At 47.8% G+C, this 21,288-nt stretch overlaps 2 long non-coding RNA genes across 4 annotated transcripts; one reads left to right on the top strand and one right to left on the bottom strand.

Moving 5' to 3' along the window:
- Nucleotides 1-10,353: 10,353 nt before the first annotated feature.
- LOC126505432 (uncharacterized) lies at nt 10,354-16,315 on the bottom strand. 2 transcript variants are annotated; one of them, XR_007592907.1, is made up of 4 exons: nt 14,842-16,315; nt 13,535-13,846; nt 12,535-12,730; nt 10,354-11,596 (listed from the first exon to the last, which is right to left on the bottom strand). It is a non-coding gene; the product is annotated as an uncharacterized lncRNA (long non-coding RNA). The 2 variants fall into 2 exon arrangements; XR_007592906.1 differs by having other exon boundaries at nt 13,729-13,846.
- LOC126505443 (uncharacterized) lies at nt 13,841-19,175 on the top strand. Of its 2 annotated transcripts, none has more exons than XR_007592909.1 (3): nt 13,841-14,137; nt 18,432-18,582; nt 18,981-19,175. It is a non-coding gene; the product is annotated as an uncharacterized lncRNA (long non-coding RNA). The 2 variants fall into 2 exon arrangements; XR_007592908.1 differs by having other exon boundaries at nt 18,432-18,602.
- Nucleotides 19,176-21,288: the final 2,113 nt, after the last annotated feature.

The raw sequence follows: 21,288 nt of genomic DNA, 5'->3' as shown, positions 1-21,288 counted from the left end.
TTGGAAATTTGGGCGTAGTTCTCTCCAAACTGCTTCCTGCTTTTTGTTGAGTGAAGTAATTTTGGGGTTTGTAGAGACCTTTTGGGGAGGGGGGGGTTCTTGGTCCATCAAACCATATTAGTCTGGAAGGAATCCATAGGTTCTCATCCTCTGTGGAAACAAAAGCAGACCTCTTTTCAAAAGCAACATATTCTTAGACCCAAATTTTGAAGTAAAGATACCTTTAAAGTATATATGTTGGTTTAGCTTAGCAGGAAATGTCTCTCTGTACTTAGCTCATTCACAGTCAAAAAATTCAAAGAAACCACAATAATATACATAATCCAGACTCTCTGTGTAGTTTTCATCCTAATGTGGCTTATTTTTCTTTGCTCCCTTAATCTAGTATTGTCTGTACTCTGTCTCTTTAAAGATTTTGTTTATTTTTTAACCATTTACTTCTTTTTATAACTGTCTATATTCTTTTTCTTCTATCTCTTAAGCCTATGTACATTTGTTCAACACTGTGACCCATTTAGAGATTTTTTTTATCTGAATTTATCTTTATTGTGTATCTGTGATAATTTTCTGACCAGGAGTGCTTTTAAAACGCTAAGCAGCTTGGTCACAGCAGCCCTGCTGGCTCTGCCTCTCTCAGGCTTTCAATATGGTGGAGGTAGTTCACTGTTAGTTCTGGGACAGCCAGGTGGGAGCCGATCTCATCACCTCAGCTCTGGGCAGCACCATGCAGCATATAAACCCTTTTTATCTGAGGAAAAGCTAAATCTGCCATGCAGCGCACTGTCTATGGTGGCAGGAATCCACCATGATCTCCTGCCTATAAAACAGGAAAGCCCTAAGTTTGGGCTTCTGTGTGGCCTTTGGTAGTAACACAGACCCCAGCTGCAGTAGGACCATGGACCCACACATGGTCCTCAGTAGCAGCCTGGGTCTGGATGTCAACGGGGCCCCAGTGGCGGTGAAGACCATCCAGATCAGCCTGACCCCAGAGGGGCTTTAGTCTTAAAAAACAAAAAGAAAAAAAAAAAAAAAAGCAAACACACACATACACACAGACCAGAGAACCTGTAGTTGCCAGAGCTGAAGATTTCAAGCTCTGTCTAGAAAGCCCTTCTTCCCCCAGGCCATTCACTGACTCCTGATGGAATCTGGCAATCTGGTTCAGGTGGTTCCTTCTCTTTAAGAAATGTCTGCAGAGGCATGAAAGCCCAGGCCCTGTGTGCAGCAAGTTCATCAACGTGACACAAGCTAGAGTCATCCGGAAAGAGGGAACTCTAGATTGGCCTGGGGGGGGGGGGCATTTTCTTGATTGGTGACAACTGCCTGAGGGCCCAGCTCACTGTGGGTGGTGCCACCCCAGGACTGATGGTGCTATATGAAAGCAGGCTGAGCCGGTAAACTGCACTCCTCTGTGGCCTCTGCTTCAGTTCCTGCTTGAGTTCTTGCCCTGATTTCCCTCAGTGATGGCGGGGGATCAGGACACGTGAGATGAAATAAATTTGCTCACAAGTTGCTGTTGGTCATGGTGATTATCACTGAACTAGAAACCCTAACGGAGGCACCCTGCCCCCACTCTGTGCTGCTCTACCTCCACAAGGTTACTTTTTGCATCTTTTGTAGATTTACGTATCCTTTTTTCCTTTGCATTAAGATACAACTAATAGAAAACACCTGCTCCTTTGGTCCGCAGTTCCGCGTGTTTGCAACCTTGCGCAGCTATTGCCTCTAGCTGCTTCCAGAGCAGGTTTTTCATCCCCCAAGCAAACCCAGGACCATTAAGCAGTCACTCCTTTTTTCTTCACCCATAGACACTAGCCAGCACTCATCTATTTTCCTAGGATTTGCCTATTCTGGGCATTTTTATATAAATGGAAGTGTGCGAAGTGTGGCCTTTTGAGTCTGACTTTGTAACCTTTAGCATAGTGTATGTGTGTGTAAAACATTTATCAGTAGTTCTTTTAAATTTTAAAGTGTAGCAATACTATTATAATGCGATTAAACTACTTTAAAAGATAACCTAGCTATCACACAATAGAAGAACAACCACCGCTTTCTGGGACGTGGCCCATTGGTCAGGGACTCGCCAAGCTCATGCAAGGCTCTAGTTCCAGCCCTAGCACTGCAGGAAGACAAAAGAGGAAGAAAAATAGTAAGTTCTTACCAAATAACAAGTTACTCTTTTTTAAGTAATTATTTATTTTTTAACATACCAATCCCAGGTCTCCGCTCCTCTTTTCCTCCTGCTCCCCCCTTTCCCACCCCACCTCCCATCCGCTCCTTAGGGAGGTTAAGGCCTCCCCAGGGACGCCAACTATGACTGTCTCATCCCCTCATTGAGGCAGGACCAAGTTCCTCCCCTTCCTTGCCCCATGTCCAGGCTGAGCAAGGTGTCTCTCCATAGAGAATGGGCTCTACAAAGTCAGTTCATGCCTTAGAGTTAGGTCCTGGTCCCACTGCCAGTGGCCACACCAGTGCCACCTGTATTCAGGGGGCCTAGTTCGGGTCTATGCAGGTTCCCCAGTTGTCTGTCTGTAGTCAGTTATCGTCTACAAATTCAGGTCAGCTGATTAACAAGCTTCTCTTCATCTATTTAGCAGGTGTTAATTTGTAGACAAACTAAACATCAAACTTAAGTTTACACATCCATTTCCCACTGTTTTACCTTTTTTCCCCAAAGGTAATAACCAGTTTCATTGTATTTTTCGCTGTCCACAGAGTTAGTGAGATTGTGAACAAGCAGTGTGCCATGGGAAGCCATGGAAACTGCTCCTAATTTTGGGCCCAGCATCTAGTTTGTGCATGTCTGGTTCTCTGGGCATCAGTCAGCATTATACTTCTCCATGCATTCCTGAGTTCATGTTCCCTAGGTCCTACAGGCAGGGTGTACAGAAGACAGGATGTGGAAAAGTCAGCGTTCTTTTCATTGTTTGGAAGGAGCTGCATTTCCAGGAATGACTTTGAGGTCCCCCTGTTTATCAAAGGAATCAGGAAAACAAGTTATCAGTATAGTTACCAGCTTCACTGAATACCCTGGGATCAACTATTTATGTATCTATTGTTTTCTGTCTATTGCCACAGTGTCTCAAGCAGCTCAGGCTGGCTGAACCCCTGATCTTCCCTCCTCTAAAACCCACTCTGGGAAAGCAATCTACAGATTTAATGCAATGCCCACCAAAATCCCAGCGTAATTCTTCACAGACCTTGAAATAACGGTACTCAACTTCATAGGGAAAAGCAAATATCCAAGATACCCAAAACAATCCTGTACAATAAAGGAACTTCTGGAGGCATCACCATCCCTGACTTCAAACTCTACTATAGAACTACAGTAACAAAAACAGAATGGCATCGGCATGAAAACAGACAGGAGGACCAATGGAACCGAGTCAAAGACCCGGATATTAATCCACACACCTTCAAACACCTGATTTTGACAAAGAAGCAAAAAATATCAAATGGAAAAAAGAAAGCATATTTTAAAACCAGCGCTGGCATAACTGGACATCAACATGTAGAAGAATGAAAATAGATCCGTATCTATCACCATGCACAAAACTCAGGTCCAAATGGATCAAGGACCTCAACATAAAGCCAGCCACACTGAACCTCATAGAAGAGAAAGTGGGAAGTACGCTTGAATGCATTGGCACAGGAGACCACTTCCTAAATATAACCCCAGTAGCACAGACACTGAGAGAACAATTAATAAATGGGACCTCCTGAAACTGAAAACCTTCTGTAAAGCAAAGGACATGGTCAACAAGACAAAACAGCAGCCTACAGAATGGGAAAAGATCTTCACTAACCCCACATCAGACAGAACCTGGAAACAACCTAAATGCCCCTCAGCCGAAGAATGGATAAGGAAAATGTGGTACATTTACACAGTGTAGTACTACACAGCAGAAAAAATAACGACAGCTTGAATTTTGCAGGCAAATGGATGGAGCTAGAAAACATCATTTTGAGTGAGGTAACTCAGACACAGAAAGACAGTTATCACATGTTCTCACTCATAAGTGGTTTTTAAACATAAAACAAAGAAAACCAGCCCACAAATCACAATCCCAGAGAATCTGGACAACAATGAGGACCCTAAGGGAGACATACATAGATCTAATCTACATGGGAAGTAGAAAAAGACAAGATCTCCTCAGTAAATTGGGAGCATGGAGACCTTAGGAGAGGATTGAAGGGGAGGGGAGAGGCAGGGAAGAGAGCAGAGAAAAATGTAAAGCTCAATAAAAATAATAATAATAAATAACTTCCCAATTAAAAAAAAACCCGTGTTGGGATTTCAACATGTGCCACCACGCTGTATTTAAAATAAAGGTGTGTGTGTGTGTGTGTGTGACTTACAGGGCGTGGGTGAGAGGTTATAAAGAGGAACATGGACAACCACAGAGTGGCCACCATGGAAAGTCTGTCTGTAAGCAGCAGGAATGATGACTCCTCACTGACCTGTGCAGCGAGGGGGAGCCTCTTCCTTCTCCCCACCTAGATCTTCCAGCACTTTCCAGAGTCCCCAAGACTATGAGAAATTTGAGGAGAATTGCATATAGTTGGTTGGGTTGGGGGCTGGGTACTCAGGTGAGGGTCCAATAACCATCTCTGCCCCCCTCCTTCAGCTCAGCTGTGAGGATCTTCAATAAGCAAGCCTGGCCAAACTTCTGCAATGGTGGCAGTTTGGCCCAGAGGCTAGTCCTGGACAACCGTCCTGAAACCTGCTGACCCAGAGCTCGGGTGACAGGGACAAGCTGCCACTGGGCTCCTTGTGGGTGCTGGGAATACAAGTGTTTGCAGCAGGCACGTTACCGGCAAAGCTATCCCCCAGCCCTTTTAAATGAAGCATTTTAAATTAAAGATTTCAGAAAAAAAAAAAACCAACTTATGGGTGAATCTGTTGATATTCCTAGTTCTGTTTATTCTCAGTACATATGTAAATAAATTAAAAGTGTAAAAAAGAGTCTAGTGCAGTTTGCATGCATTCACTGTATAAATTGAATAAATAGCAATTTTTAAGGATTATACCTCATTTTTTCCATCAACGAGAAAACACAATGCATTTGAATGTAAAGTCTTAAATCTTGTTTCTTTTCAGAGCCCTATTTCATTTGTAACTTTCGTTTCCTATTTTTTCAAACTTTCATTTTAAAACGTACCACTCACAGCTGCTTTGTTTCAATGGCCACCAGCGTGCGTGAGAATTCCAGCGTCCCCACCTTTCCTAGCGTCTGTCAGTGTCTGTCGTTGCTTCACCGGTGGGCTTGAATGTCACTGTGGTCTGGTTCAGATCTGTGCTTCCATTACCTCATTTTACATACTTACTGACCATTTGTATATCTTTGGGGAAATGTATATTTGAATTTCAGCCACTTCTAAGTTCGGGGTGGTTTTTTGTTTTGTTTTGTTTTTGTTTCTTTTTTTTTTATTGCACAGTTGTCTGTGTACATGCTCCCACACATACTATTTTACTGTTCAGTGATCCATTTTTGTAAGTCTGAGTTCCCTGTGTTACACTTTGGCCAAATGTGGGCAGAGCCCAGGTCTTACTAAACGCCCTCCTCTTTGGCCCGGCCGCTGCCTATGATGGTGCCCTGGCAAATGAGGGGGCTGGATACCGGGCTTTTGATGTTATCCTTGTGTTTTCCTCCGAGGCCTTTTTAAGCGCCCACGTTTCCCCATTACCTCTGTGTAGAGGCCCTTTGTGCCTCTAAGGGGACTTTCCAATGAAATGGAGCCTGAGCCAAAAAGTTTGAATTCTAGAATATTCTGGAATCCCTCCCTTTTCCCTTCCCCAAGTGCTCAGACTCCCCTCTCCTCTTCTAGGTGGAGCCGGGAGGGGCAGGGGTGTGGTTAGATAGGAAAGGTTGCTTTCAAGCCAAGGTGAACACGGCTCAGGAAGGGTTGGTGTCCTTCTTCTTCCGGAGAAAGGCCAGATACTTTAACTTGTTTCTGCAGAAGCTGCCAAAAATATTGGTGTCCTCGCAGTACACGGTCACCACCTTGCGCACAGCACTCTTGCTTGGCCTTGGTGGCTGTCGGGTGACCCAGAACACAGAGCTAGAATCCGCCCCTTTGCCACCTTGCTCAGTTTTCATGACCTTCAAACATTCTTTTGTGTTCATACCCGGAATTGCTGGACTATACAGTAATTCTATTTCTTTCCTTTATTTCCTTTCTTCTTTAAAGAAAAATACTACCATCTCTATAGAGGTAGTCATTTTCTTCTCCTGCCAATGGTGCCCAGGGCATCCTACCAGCACTTACTACCTTCTTTTTAAAGGGTAGCTTCTCTGATGGGTGTGAAGTATCTAATTGTGGGTGTGATTTGCATTTCTCCTGTGGGCCATGCACTGACTTCCTGCTTATTGGCCATCTTTATGACTTATAGAGAAAAACATCGAGTCATTGCTTATGGTTGAGTTGGTTTGTTTTGGTTTCTGTTGCTGGTGGTGGTGGTAGGAGTTCTTGGTATATCCTGGATATTAGTCCTTTATCAGATACACAACTTGTAAAGATTTTCTCGTACTCTTGTGTGTGGCCTTGTTACTCCATGGATCACCTTTTAATGTACAGAGTAGACATTTTAATGAAATATAGTTTATCTAATGGATGACTTAAAATATTTAAAATAAAGCATAAGAAAGATAGCGAAAGAAAAGAACAGCACCAAAGATGAATTCTGTGTTTGTCCCCTTGCGCTGGTGAAACAGCCTTTGCTCTGGGGAAGCCCCGGCCCATGAAAGGGAGTAGCTGGGAACTAGAAACCACCAGAGCTATTTCGAGTCAGTAAGAAACCTACCCGATACCAGCGCCCGGGTGTGGGTGTCCGGGGAACGGGGGCGGCACTGTGGCGCTGGGGTTTCCCTGAGATCTGTGTGGTGAGTGGGCTCAAAGGCAGGAAGTTCGCTATTGGGAAAGCCGCGGGGGCAGCCACCTGCCTCTTGGGGCCTCCTTCGCTGTAGGTCCGCTTCCAGCTCCCAGAACAGGTTCCAAAGAACGGCTGTCTGGCTGCCCTTTGCTCCCTGTAAATCTTTCACCACCTTTATTTTGTTTCATGAGATTATTTTTTTCTTCTTGATTCTAAAAATAACTATGCTGATATACAACTGACCAAAGTATAAGAAGAAAACATCAGCCATCAGTCCACCCCCGGGGTGGCAGTAGCAACAGTGATCATCCATTAAACACGATTGTGATGGAAATTGGGCTTCGTGTTCTCCTAGAGAACCCCAGCCACCCACAGCCCTCCATATCTGTGTGCAGCGGCAACTCCTAGCTCTTTAGGGAAGGACTGGTTAAGTGCAGCTGGGCTCAGTTCAGATCTATCTGATTTCAAAGCCCATTTCTACTCCGGCCTCTCTCTATTCTGCAACCGTTAATCTCAGCAACAGTGAGACATACTATCTATGGGTTCGTTTTCTCATAAAATGATCTCGTGGGTGCAAAAACCACAAGGTTGTTTTTTTTTTTTTTTTTTTTTTTTTTTTTAGTTTTTCGAGTATAGCTTTGGAGCCTGTCCTGGAACTAGCTCTTGTAGACCAGGCTGGCCTCGAACTCACAGAGATCCGCCTGCCTCTGCCTCTGCCTCCCCCTCCCGAGTGCTGGGATTAAAGGCTTGCGCCACCACCGCCCGGCTTTGTTTGTTTGTTTGTTTTTTGAAACAGAGTTTCTCTGTGTGTAGTCCTGGCTGTCCTGAAACTTGCTCCATAGACCTGGCTGGCCTCAAACTCACAGAGACATACCTGCCTCTGCCTCCCGAGTGCTGAGATTAGAGGTGTGTGTCGCCACTGCCGGCTGCTTCTGCCATGGTTTTAACCCATGCCGATGTGTTAGCACCTGCCTCACCCTGCCTGACAGCCACTTGGGCAATCCTTCCACTTCCCCTACTTGTCCAAGAGGGCTGCTGTGCTTTCTAATGGCCAATAAGAAAATGACAAGGGTTTTGTTCATAGCAACCCCCCTTTCCCATCATCTTCTAAAAGGGATGACAAACAGCTTCCCTAGGGACTCCTAAGAGGCTACCCATTGCTGTACCACATTCCCATCTTCAACTCCAGACAACACTTGGTGGAGATCCCAACCCATCCATGCCTGCCTCGGTTCAGAGCTAATGTCCCTACTTGTTAGTCACCCCAGACTTGAGATGAGAAGGCACTGAGATAGTTAACCTCAGTTGCCAACTTGGTGAGCTCTAGGTCACATGAGAGATAGAAGTCTGGGCACACATGTGGCGTGTGGGAGGGCATCTTAGTTAGGTCACCTGAGATGGGAAGGCCTGCCCACTGTGGGTGGTGCCGCCTTTGGACCATAAGAAAGGTAGAAAGGGAGCTGAGCACAGGCGTTCGTGGCTCTCTGCTTCCTGACTGCAGGTGTGATGTGACCTGCTGCTCCAGCTCCTGTTGCTCTGACTTCCACACACGAATGGAGCACACCCTACACCATGAACAAACAAAATCTCCCCTTCTTTAAACTGCTTACCTTGGAGTTGCTTTCTGCAACAGGCAGGAACTGGGGTAGATACCTTGCGTCCAATGCTAGGGATGAGATCCCATTTGTTCCCTTCCTACATAAATAGCACAGGCTCTGTATTAAAAGGTAAACTAAGATTCCTCTGCAACTGCCCCCCCAACTCATGACCACTAATACTTGTGTTTTGTGACACTAATGCATGTATGTGTTTGAAAAATGAAACCATGCCATGAGTACCATTTTCTTACTTGCTTCTTTCTCTTAACAGAGTTACTGGCTTCATTGCAGCCACTCGCTCTGTCACCTTGGCCAAATTAAATTCTCTGTGCCTCAGATTCTTCACACAGATAGTGGGGATGCTGTAAAGTTGAAGTGATTTTGTATGAAACACTCACACCTGGGCCTGCTACTTGTGTTTGCTATTTGGTTCTTATTTTTTATTCTTATTCATTCTCTTCGCTGTTTTTCTATTGCTGTGAAGAGACAGCATGACCAAGGCAATTTATAAAAGAAAGCATTTAATTGGGGCCTCACTTAGTTTCAGAGGGTTAATCCATTATCATCATAGCTAGGAGCACAACAGGAAGCAAGCAATCACAGCACTGGAGCAGTAGCTAAGAGCTTACATCTGATCCTAAAGTTCTTGATGGAAAGAGAGAGAAAATGACTGCACCTGGCATGAACTGTTGAGTTCTCAAAACCCACTGGCAATGACACACCTCCTCCAACAAGGCCACACCTCCTAATCCTTCCTTCAATAGTTCCACTAAGCATTCAAACCATGAGCCTGTGGGAGCATTGTCATTCAAATCACCTCACTCATCATTCTTTCTGTTTTATCTTCATTTTGTTTTTAGATAGGGTCTCAAACTGTAGTCCAGGTTAGCTTACAACTCATGAAGTACCCCAAGCTAGCCTTGAACTCAAAGCAAGCCTCCTGCCTCAGCCTCTTGAGCATTAGGTTCCTGGTTTGAGCCAGCATAGCCAGCTCTAAACACTCTCTATCTCCAGACTCCAGCCATACATACCAGTGGCTCTGGTTCTTATCCAGGTAATTTGTCCCAGAGTCATGTGTGGGGACAGTTTTGGTTGTCGGGCAGGTGGGGAAGATGCTTAGGCTGCTAAGTATCCTACAAGGAACAGGCACAGCCCACAAACCCCCACAAACCCCACTGCTGAGACAGAGTGAACCTAGTGATTCTGTATTTCCTCAGCCAGCTCCCTATAACATATCTTCTTTTTATGGGGAGGGGGTGGCTCGAGACAGGGTTTCTCTGTGTAACCTGGAACTTTCTCTGTAGACCAGGCTGGCCTCAAACTCACAAAGATCCACCTACCTCTGCCTCCCAAATGCTGATATTTAAGGCGTGCGTGCACCACCACCCAGCTTCTTTTTCAGATTGAGTGGACACTATTCTGCACTGTGAGAGTCACGCCAGTGGAGATCTTAGGCAAGAACCAGACGTGGTCCTGAACGGAGATCTGTCAGCACAGCACGCACAGCAGATCAAGGTGCTGGGCGGAGAGGAGCAGAATACCGCCCGACGGTCCCTACAGCAGCCCAGACAGTGGGGAGGAAGGAGTCTAAGATTTGTGACCTTCAAGACATCTCCCACCTCCTGTGACCTTTTAGCAACTATAAACAAGGCTCCATTGTGTCACTGGTGGTAAAGTTCCCAGTTAAGGAGCCTGTGTGTTTGCCAGGGAGGGGACTTACTGTCATGCTGGCCCAAAGATGTCTGGGTGAGATTAAAGGGTCCTTTATGTCACCCCTCTTCCGTGACCAGAGAGGCAGTGGTAGTCTTCTCCAGTTTTGTCTCCAGACCGTGAACTGAAAAACTCCTTGAGACTGACTGCTGACCTAAAGACACATTTTAATGACTGGCTTTGTTTACAAAAGAGAGCCGGGTGGAGAGGGGTTTTCCAGCCAGTTCCAGAGAGCATGTTCTTGCTGGTGAAGGAGGCCCTTGTAGCTGGCGGGGGTGGGGAGTGGGGCTGTGCTACTCAGACGCCCCCACCATTGTTAACTACTTGCTGCATGCCTTCTGCAGGACAGTGGCCCTGCCTATGACATGGGATAGCTTGCTCTCCTGCAGCAAGCACTGAGACAAAATAAGGAGGGCAAAATAAGTAACAGACTCTAGACGTGGAAGCTAATCAGAAAGCCGTCCCCCACCCCAGGAGCTCTGCAGCTAGTCAGAGCACAGATCTCTCTACAGACCCAGCAAACCTGGGAGACTCAGCCTGGCTCAGCTGCTGCAGGGCCTGACTTGCCTGCCAGTCAAGGGTTCTGACTCTTGCTGTTAGATAGGCCTGCAGCCTTTTCTGTGGCTTCTGTCCTGACTCTCTGCAGGACAAGCTGAGCCTTTGCTCTCTCCTCCATGACTGTCCCCAGTGACATGGGAGGTTGTGCTGTCTCAGAGAGCTCACTATGTGCTGGGGGGCGGGGGGGGGGAGGCTCAGGTCTCCTAACAACACCCACACTGTGGTCCAGCATCCAAACAATAGACTCTCCCCAAATCTTACTAATGATTTTTCCCAAGAGGCAGGCAGTCTATGCCAGGGCTCTGGCAGTGAGCTGTGAGGTGCCCGCCTCAGCGTAGAGTTTCCAGGTGTCTGTGAGCCTGGCAGAGTTCCCTGCCTACTCTTCTAAACAGTGGAGATAGTAGCATCCTTGAGGTGTGCCTAAGATCTGCTTCACGGTACTTGGCACGAAAGCAAGGAAAGAATGTTGTTATTATTTCACGAGCCCCTGGAAAGCTAGCCCGAGTTCATCCGCAGGGTATTGAGAGGAAATTGGTTTTCTCAGTTTCCCTCAGCGGAACGTGAGAGGAGAAAGGCACTGGGTGTCGCTTTGTCCAGAAGCATGGCGATAGTGATGGGCAGGCAGCCTTGTTTGCAAAGCGCACTCTGTGTGCTAAGAAGTGTGGCTGGGACCCCCGTAAGTCACAGCAGCAGTGGCTGAGGATGAAGCGGCAGAGCACAGTAAAACATTGGAAGATATGAGGTGAGCAGTCACACGCTTATCCAGTGGAGCAGATCTGGAAATCCAGTACAGGTGGCCAAGCCTCTCTCCGCCCGGCATCCTGGCTGAGTGTATAAACTCTTCCGCTTCCCTCGGCTGAGAAGACACAGCCCTGCCTCAGCTGTGGGCAGCGTGCGCCACGTCTCCACGCCTCTGACAGGGAACCCCTCATTCTCCTCTTCCTCCCCACACCCACCCCTGCCTCACTTCCTCCCAGACTTCCTCTCTCCCTCTCCCCTTCCTCCCTGCACCCTCCCCCCAGCCTCACTTCCTCCCAGACTCCAAGGCTCTGAAACACTTGGCGCTATAATTCTAACATTCCCCAGATTATAACGAGAGCACTGAGGAATCCTCAGACGTTCTGAAGTGATGGCCTCCCTGTAGGGACACATCTGTGCTGAAAGCTGCTCTCTGGGAGTGGAGGGCGGAAATGTGACCAGTGATTTTATCTCTTTTATCTCTAAAAAAGAAAAGAAGAAGTGGCAGGTGCAACCCAGGGGCTTTGTGCTGCTTCCAAAAAGCTGGCAGCTTCTTCAGCTCAGAGAAGACAATGGACTTGGCGGAAGGAGCTCACAGAGGCAGACACCCCCAGGTGGGGCTACTACCCGTGATGAACTGGGAATTAACCGAAGGGCAGTCTGGGTTCTGAGACAGGAAATCCTGCCCTTAGGGTGGATAATAAATGAGGCAATGGCCGGACTGTGGAAGGACTCAGTTTGCCCATCTGTTTATTGGGCACACATTTGACACCCTGCCACCACGTTCCTGGGAGCACTTCTTCTTTCCACCTCTGCTGTCTCGGCATGCACATGGGTCTCACCACCAGCACAGTCCTTCCACGGCTCACATAAACACCACCATCAGATTACCACACTGTGCCAAAACAGACCTCTGGGAGGGGTTGGGGGTGCAGCTCAGTGGGTAGAGCACTGCCTAGCATGCAGGAAGCCCTAGATTTTCAGTTTAGAGTGGAAGCCTGAAGGCTGCACAGAAAAAACAAGACAGGCAGAGCCTGGATTTCAGGAAACACTTACCTGTACCTGCTCTGCAGGGGGTGCAGGCAGGATCCCCTGTCTGAAAGACTCTCCCTCGCCAGCTGCTCCACCTTAGGGCTCCAGTGTGGGGGTTTGACTTTAGCCATTGTGGGCCTTGTCAGACACCCCTCACCCCTGCCCACCTCATTCAGTCCCGTTCTTCCGATCTTACAAGAGTTGGGAAGCACGGGCCCATCTGTGAAGGGGAGGGCAAAAACTGGAGCTCAGGAGATGTAGGCAGGAGGGATTCTCTCTGTCTGCAGCTTGTCCCTTCCTCTCTGGGAGGACTCTTCCTGGACTCGCTGTAGCGGTGACCAGCATGGCTCCCAGTTCCCGGCTTCCACCCTAAACTGAGGGATATGCATGAAGCCAGCCTCTTTGGTCTTAAGCTCTGGAAGTGAGTCCCACTGTCATCTGGGCCAATTTAAGAACAGCTCAGTCCCTGTGCTGCGCCTGGAGCTAGGGCTGGAGGAGGGGGACCATCCTCCTAGAGAAAGTAAGGCCCTCATGCTCATCAGAGGCCTGGAATGGACCCACAGCAGGAACGATGCCCCGGAAGCTGTGTTCTTCAAATATGAACGAGTGCATAGATCTCTTGAGGTTCTTGTTATAATACATATTCGGTTTAATAATTCTTGGAGTCAGCTTTTTAAAAAATATACATTTGTTCATTTATTTGTTGGAGGTGGGGGCGTGGCTGTGCATATGTGAGTGGAGGTCAAAGGGCAAATTCATCCACAGTCAGTTCTCTCCTTCTCTACCTTGTGGGTTCTGAAGGGATGGAACTCGGGGCATAGAATTAGACAGCAAGTGCCTTTACCCGCTGGGTCATCTCACCAGCCCCCAAGAATCAGAATTTTCCCACCCCTCCATGCTGGCACTGCCCACTTGGGAACCACACCCAGGGCACCAAGCAAAGGTCTGACAACAGCTGATACCTCTTCCAGGTGTCGGGAACCACACCCAGGGCACCAAGCAAAGGTCTGACAACAGCTGATACCTCTTCCAGGTGTCTGGAGTGCTTGTGCAGTAAGGGCAAACTCAGCAACTGATGGGACCCAGTGTCCCAAAAGCCTTCCTGCACCCCAAGGCCAGCCGCTCCTCTTAGACTGGCCCTCACTTGTTAGATGGCAGGCAGGACAACTCTTCCTTCTCATTCCTGTTGTGCAGATGAGAAAATGGGGGCTCAAGTACCTTGTTTGGCTTCCTGAGTCACCCAGCTGCTTTGAAAGACAGTGCAGGCACAGACAGGACTACATCCCAGGTCCTCACAGGACCCTCCCCAGGCTTCTTTCTGGAAGCTTCTGAAGGTCTGCCCAGAGAGAAGAAAGAAGTATATCACCGTGTATGGGCACACTTCCCCAGGGTCGGAAATTTCCAGGGTGCAAAGTGGAAAGCTGTGTCATCAAGACCTTGTGACCTCCTGGGTGCTGTTTGAAAATCAAAGTCACAAAGGCCAAAGGTCGTCTAACGCTCTACTTCCCACTGTTGCTGGGGCTGTTTTTAACCTCTGTCTCATGTTGGTTCACTTCTTCATGACCTCCCAGAGACTGTTGTTCACAGTTACCCTCTCACCCAGGGTGGGGCCGGTCACACCTGAGCTGTAAGTAAGATAATGTGGGAACCGGTGCCTCCTCAAAGGGCTGGGCGCCAATTTGTAATTTTCAGGAGGACTCCTTGGGGGAGGCATACGTGTATGATCTAAATGTGCTCCTGGCTTCTGGAGGCAGAACCCCACTTGCGATGGGTTAAATTAATCCATGGGCTGAACCCATGGTGCCCGAGGCACCTCAGAATTCAGTCTTGCGTGGAAACGGGGTCTTTGCAGATGTGGTTGGGTGGTGAGAACAGGACACTCATCCACTCTGCCTGGCATCTCTGTAAAGAAAAACATAGGGGGCCGGGCGGTGGTGGCGCACGCCTTTAATCCCAGCACTCGGGAGGCAGAGGGAGGAGCATCTCTGTGAGTTCGAGGCCAGAGTGGTCTAGAAGAGCTAGTTCCAGGACAGGAACCAAAAAGAAAAACACGGGCACACACTCTGAGAACATAGACAGATTGAAGACGGTGGCAGAGCAAGTACCTCATGAATATGTTTCAGCAGCAGAAACGAGCTAGCACAAACAAATGCTGGTCCACCAGCAGAAGCAAGACAGCAGTGCAAAAGAGACTCCCTCAGCTCCTCAGAGGGAGCCAGCCCTGGTGCCACCTTGCCCTCAGCCTCCCGACACAGAGCTCTGAGACGATTCATGTCTGTTGTTCAACTCATCCAGTCTTGTTTGCCTTTTTGGCAAACTTGCTTGGCTCACCCGTCATTTTGAAAGTCCTGCTGGGCCAAGGGAGACTCTCACAGTTTGACACTTAATTCTTCCTCTAATTGTGCTGTTATGGTGATTGCGGGTTTTCAGGTGCCTCATGGGCTAGGCTATGCCTCTTGTTTTCTTTAGTCTGAGGAACCCAGACCTATTTACTAGGACGACAAACCTGCATTGGCCTGACCAAACTTCCGGAAAGTATTGATTAATGGTTCACGCGGATTGATTTATTGCTGCGCACCTCCCAGAAGTACCCCGAGAGTACTCCAGGCAGCAGAACCCCTACTTTGCACTGAAGTAGTTGTACCTCAGAGCCAGCCCAGGAGAGTAGAGTTTCTAGAACTTTCCAGAAAAAAAAAAAGTTCAGAAATTGGGTGAAGGAAGGTTTCCAGCCACAGGTGAGGGAGGTTCTGAGTTATGAACAGTATGGGTCCAGTATGTAGTTCAGAAGGTAAGATTTGGGGTCGGCAGGAGACTGGGGGTGGCCTTAGAAGCCCCCTCATCTCCCCGTCTTTCTCTCTGGCCCAGATGACAGTTTCTGACTTGTTCACAAGTTGTGCCCTGAGAGTGGCTGGGCAGCCTGGGGAGGGCAATGAATCACCAGCTTCTCCGTGGGAAGCATCACAAAGGCCAGTCCGGCCCAACCCAGCCACTCCTAATACATGGACCCCACCCTTTAGTACACACATCAGCCGGGCAGTCACACTGCCTCTGAGCCTGGCCCAGGAAGAGGCCCTCTGAGATGACGTCCCGTGGGCACACGGAGCCTCGACCACTCCTACTTAGGCACCACGCTGCCCTCTTCCCATCAGTCCTCTCACTGCAGTGTTCAGCATGCGGAGTCCGGGGCAGCAGTTGTGAGGTTCACCCCCTAGACTCTTCACTGCTCCTCACCCCGCCCCCGATCTGGGTCTCCCAGGCTGGCCCCAAACTCGCTGTATAGCTGAGAATGACCTAAACCTTCTGGCCTTCCTCCCTCTGCTCGGTGGGTGCTGGAACACAGCATGGGACACTGTGCCCAGTAATGCAGTTCTGGGGACAAGTCCGGGACCCTGGGCATGCTAGGCGAGCATTCTGCCTGCTGAGCTGCAACGCCAATCCTCCACCTGCCCTCTTCTCCCGTGCAGGACCAGATCTAGGTTTCCACCTGACTCTGGCACTGACTGCTGTGGCCTTTGCAAAGTTACTTTACCCTCTTTGGACCTCAAATTCCTTAGCTGTAAAAGAAGGCCAGCCATAAATACTCACCCCGTCCTGTTGCGATGAAGTTTAAACGAGAGCGCTTACGTCGCCATGCTTGGCATAGCGAGCGGCTCTCTCAGCGCGCATACCGTTGTTCTGTGACGGTGAGTGATGAGCATCCTGGGCTTGTATAGCGTGGCGGAACGCTGATTCAGACACCAAGATGCACATTCCGATCTATTGCAAAGCTAGGAGATATGACATCAGTTTTACCTGCTTTACTGAAATCGCGCAGCCTGTGACTTTTTGCTGAGGAATTTGCACTGATACAAGGCAACACATTCATCCTCCAAATATGTTCTGAGCACCTGCTAAGGAGGTGACGTGTTCTTGGCAGTTCTCAGAGCAGAACTGGAGGGCGGGAAGGAAAAAAGTGACTGGCCGGCGCCCAAACTCAGGAAGTTTCCTTTATTGCTTTCCCCTAGGTCAAGGTGGATTCTTCACCCACCTCTACAGACTGGGCCTAGCATTGCCTCAGGAAATGGCCAAGGAGCTGAGGCAGGAGAGGTCTGTGCCAGGGTTTGGACCAGCCTTGGAGCTGGGATCCCAACTTTTTTTCTCCTAATTCTTATGAGCATAGGAATGCAATTATCCCGCCATAAACTCAGTTTCCTTTGTTAAATAATGTAATTCCTAGGTAAGACTTTCTAGGCTTTCAGCTTTGTAACTGCCTCTTAGTAAATGTTTTTTTCATTCATTCATTGATTCGTTCGTTCATCTATCATCTATCCACTCATTCATTCATCCTCCACATACTCTCCTAACCACCCAGCGTTGCTGAGACTACTCTTGGGAGCTGTCGCAGGAGTTGAGGGAATGAGGAAACATGAGATATGCTATTCCCAGGCCCCCAGAATCCAACAGTGGTGACACCTCAGTTTCCCTCACACCCTTCCATGTGCTGACGTGAATCCGGCAATCAGAGGCCATGGGACTAGTTCCCAGCAGAGCTGACCTGTTCTCAGTCCAACCCAAAGGACGAGTGGCTCCTAGGATCCAGGCAACACATAGCCTAGCCTCTGGGCAGGTGCCCAGAGTAGACATTCCCCCTCTCTTGGACCACAGCCAATGGGAACCCAGCCCTTTTACCTGAGCTCACCACCCTGTGTTTCCTGTCTCTCAGTAGGTTTGGGTTCTCAAAGAGGGCTGGGTGGGCTCCCCAGAGCAAACTCTCAGTTCAGACAGGAAGTAGGTGGGAGAGCTCCCAGGCATATCTCACCCTTTCCTTTGAACAGCAGGGCTCTATAGCAGTCTCCCCCCGGAGAGCTCTGCTTTCTGCTTTAGGGACGCACTCTTAGCTGCAAGGAAGCCTGGGAAAAAAAGAGGGAAGTATCTCATAACTGGCTTAGGTCAAAGGTCAGAAAACTTTTTTCCTGGAAATGGCTAAAATGTAAATATATTGTGTTCTCCTCAGTACACTGAATGTGACATACATGTCACAACTGCTCACCTCTGCCCCTGTGGGCTGGCAACAGCCATGTGTAAGTGTGTGCTGCTGTGCTCCAGTCAAAGTGTTTACATGCTTGCACACACGTGAATGTCTGGCAGCTTCCACGTGTGAATATTATCTTAACTTCCTTCAAAAATTTAAAATCTTTAATAAATAAATATTAAAAAAAAAAAGCCGCGCCTCTCTTCTGGAGGACCTGAGTTTTATTCCCAGCACCCATCTGGTGGCTCACAAGCGTTTGTAACTCCGGTGCCAGGGGATCTGATGTCCTCCACAGGCACTGAAACTCATGGTACACATATGTATGTCTGGGCAAAACACTCATACGCATTTTTTAAAAATCTAAATATTTTGAAAATCTGTTTTCAGGGTCTGAGGCAGAGTTCGGTTGCTAAGCATGTTGCTCTAGCATGCACAAGGACCTGAGTTCCACCCACGGTATCACGTAAACTGGTGTGACGTACAGCGTGCAATACTCAGCCACACAGGAATTTGAGGCCAACCTGGATTTTAAAAGGGGACTGGTTTTAGAGTGGGGAGAGGCATACAAAAGGAACACTGGGCTGTGGATGAGCGGATCTACCTTTATTCCATGACTTGGGACTTAAATTCTTGCCAACTTCTGTCGTTCATCCTTAAGCGAGACTCTCGTTTTTCCTTCTCTCACGCCATCCATTGCACAGCTGGCCTGCCGACTCCCGAATACTCCAGCACTCTAGCGGGGAGAGTCAGGCATTCCCACCCACACAACATTCCAGAAACACATCGCTCCCCATTCCCGAGGAGAACCCCAAAAGTTTTCCTGTACATCCTGTTCTCCGTGTCCCTTTCAATCTGGGTTATTAAACTCAGCACCTCAAAGGTGATTAAAAATTAATTTGGCATTCAACAGGCCTGGAAATGAAGTTCAGGAGGAGGCATACCTGGAGAGCCCAGCTAGAAGTAATTAGAAAATCGTCCTGCTGGGCAAGAAGAGTAACTAAGTCATGGCCACAGCCTCGGAGAGGGCAGTAGAGAAGGAGAGGACAGTGGAGAAGCCAAAGGTGACCGCTGAGGTTACAGGGTAACTGCTCGCTTACTGTGTGTGGCTGTTGCTAACAAATGTATTACAAAAGCTGGTGGTTGACAATAAGGAGTTGTACTGAACTGGGGAGAATTCACAGGTGCGGCTTTGCCCAAGCCTGTGGGCCTCCCCCACTCTGTACACCCCGTGGTTCCGATCTGCCCCACCCCCACCCAGCAGCCTCTGCTCCTTCCTTCAGCCTTCCCATGTGCACAGACCTCCCTGCCCTCTTTGGAACCTCGGGCCATCCCAGCAGTCCCTCACCTTTTGCCCCGTGTCCAGTGCAGCCTGTGGTTCGTAGCCACTGGCCTCCAAGGATGGTTCCCCGTGTAGCCCCCACCCTATTCTGGGTGTTCTTTCATGTTCTTTGTCTCCCAGGCAACAGTCCTCCTGCTTGAGATGCCAGCCTGGAAGCTGATATTCCAGGATGCTGCAAAAGGGCACTTCCTTTTCCCATCTCGGAAGCCACCAGGGGCCTTCACACCTCCAGTACCATCCAACTTTCCCATCTGGTGTCTTTGAACACTGTGAGCAGCAGGAAATATCTAGTTAACCCTTGAGAACCGGAGCATTTTTTGGTGGCTCTCAGGAGCCTATTGGGAAAACTGTTTTACTCAAGGAGATCCCTGAACCCACTGCAAACTGCTTTGAATGAGATGATGTAACTCCTAGGTCTTTCTATGGCCTCCGAGAAGTCTAGGTTGTCTTAAGCTGAGCGTGGCTACTGCATTTAAATATAAATCAAATAAAATGAGAATCTCAGTTCCTAGGCTATATATGTGACTAGTGGCAATTGTACTAGGGAATGCAGATAAAACACATCTTCCTTCCAGAAAGTTCTCCTGGATGGTGCTCTCTAAGAGAATAAGGTATTTTTTTCTTTTTTTTTTCTTTCTGAGGAACAGTTTCATCTTTTGAAAGAATAAAAGCTTAAAAATCCTTTGCCAGGACTTTATAAAGAATATTGATGTAACCCCAAATGCAGCATCTATCTACATTGCAGAGAAGAAATACATTCTGGGCTGCAGTGGACCAGGCTTTCTGTTTTGGGCCACCAACCAGCTCCCAAATCATGACACATACTTATTAGTTTTGAATGCTCAGCTGTTTCTGGCTAACTCTTGTTATTTAAATGAACTGTTTCTCTTTATTTACCCTTTGTCTCGGGGCTTATTACCTTTCTTCTGTATATCTAACTTCACTGTTTCTCTGTGTCTGGCTGCCATCTGCCTGGCTTCTTGCTTCAGGCATCTCCCTTGTTCTCTCCTCTCTTCTCTCTCATTCTTCCTTCTCTCTCAAACCTAGCTTTCTCCTCCTATTTAGTCTCTCTGCCTACCAGCCTCACCTGTCATTTCTCCTAACTAGCTATTGGACATTCAGCTTTTTATTAGACCAATCAGGTGCCTTGGGACTATCATTTTTTTCCTGCCTAGCTATTGGACATTTTTATTAAAAGAGGATAAATTTTAAGTGCATGGGCTTGGAAGTCTAAGGCCTTGGGCAATTCACTTAACTTCCTGAAGCCTCTCCCTGGTTTCTCTTTCTGTAACTGTAGCTGTCCATCTTTAACTGTAGCTGTCTGTCTATAACTGTAGCTATCCGTCTGCACCTGTAACTATCTGTCTATAACTGTAGCTATCCGTCTATAACTGTAGCTATCCGTCTATAACTGTAGCTATCCATCTATAACTGTAGCTATCCGTCTATAACTGTAGCTATCCATCTATAACTGTAGCTATCCGTCTATAACTGTAGCTATCCGTCTGTACCTGTAGCTATCCGTCTATAACTGTAGCTATCCGTCTGTACCTGTAGCTATCCGTCTATAACTGTAGCTATCCGTCTATACCTGTAGCTATCCGTCTATAACTGTAGCTATCCGTCTATAACTGTAGCTATCCGTCTATAACTGTAGCTATCCGTCTATAACTGTAGCTATCCGTCTATAACTGTAGCTATCCGTCTATAACTGTAGCTATCCGTCTATAACTGTAGCTATCCGTCTATAACTGTAGCTATCCGTCTATAACTGTAGCTATCCGTCTATAACTGTAGCTATCCGTCTATAACTGTAGCTATCCGTCTATAACTGTAGCTATCCGTCTATAACTGTAGCTATCCGTCTATAACTGTAGCTATCCGTCTATAACTGTAGCTATCCGTCTATAACTGTAGCTATCCGTCTATAACTGTAGCTATCCGTCTGTACCTGTAGCTATCCGTCTATAACTGTAGCTATCCGTCTGTACCTGTAGCTATCCGTCTATACCTGTAGCTATCCGTCTATAACTGTAGCTATCCGTCTGTACCTGTAGCTATCCGTCTATAACTGTAGCTATCCGTCTGTACCTGTAGCTATCCGTCTATAACTGTAGCTATCCGTCTATAACTGTAGCTATCCGTCTGTACCTGTAGCTATCCGTCTATAACTGTAGCTATACCAGAGAAGGCAATCCAGGAGAGTGTTCACTCTGCACAGTGTTGGTTAAAGAAAGACCTGGTAAGAGCATCTCTTGACCCTCCCTGGAGGGGCTGCAACGTGGCAACACAGAAAGACAGGATGGAGACCCACTCCATCTATCTCTGCCAGACATGCCTGAAGGCTGTAACTTATATAACCTTACTTCTTTAAGAAACTAAATGAATCAGCAAGAAATTGGGATGAGATGGAGTGGAAAACCCTAGA

Source organism: Alexandromys fortis, unplaced genomic scaffold, assembly GCF_014885135.2.
Source record: "Alexandromys fortis isolate MF-2015 unplaced genomic scaffold, M_Fortis_MF-2015_v1.1 scaffold_16, whole genome shotgun sequence".
Classification (NCBI taxonomy): Eukaryota; Metazoa; Chordata; class Mammalia; order Rodentia; family Cricetidae; genus Alexandromys; species Alexandromys fortis.
The sequence above is the reverse complement of the archived record's forward strand: the minus strand, read 5'-3'. Positions and strand labels throughout refer to the sequence as shown.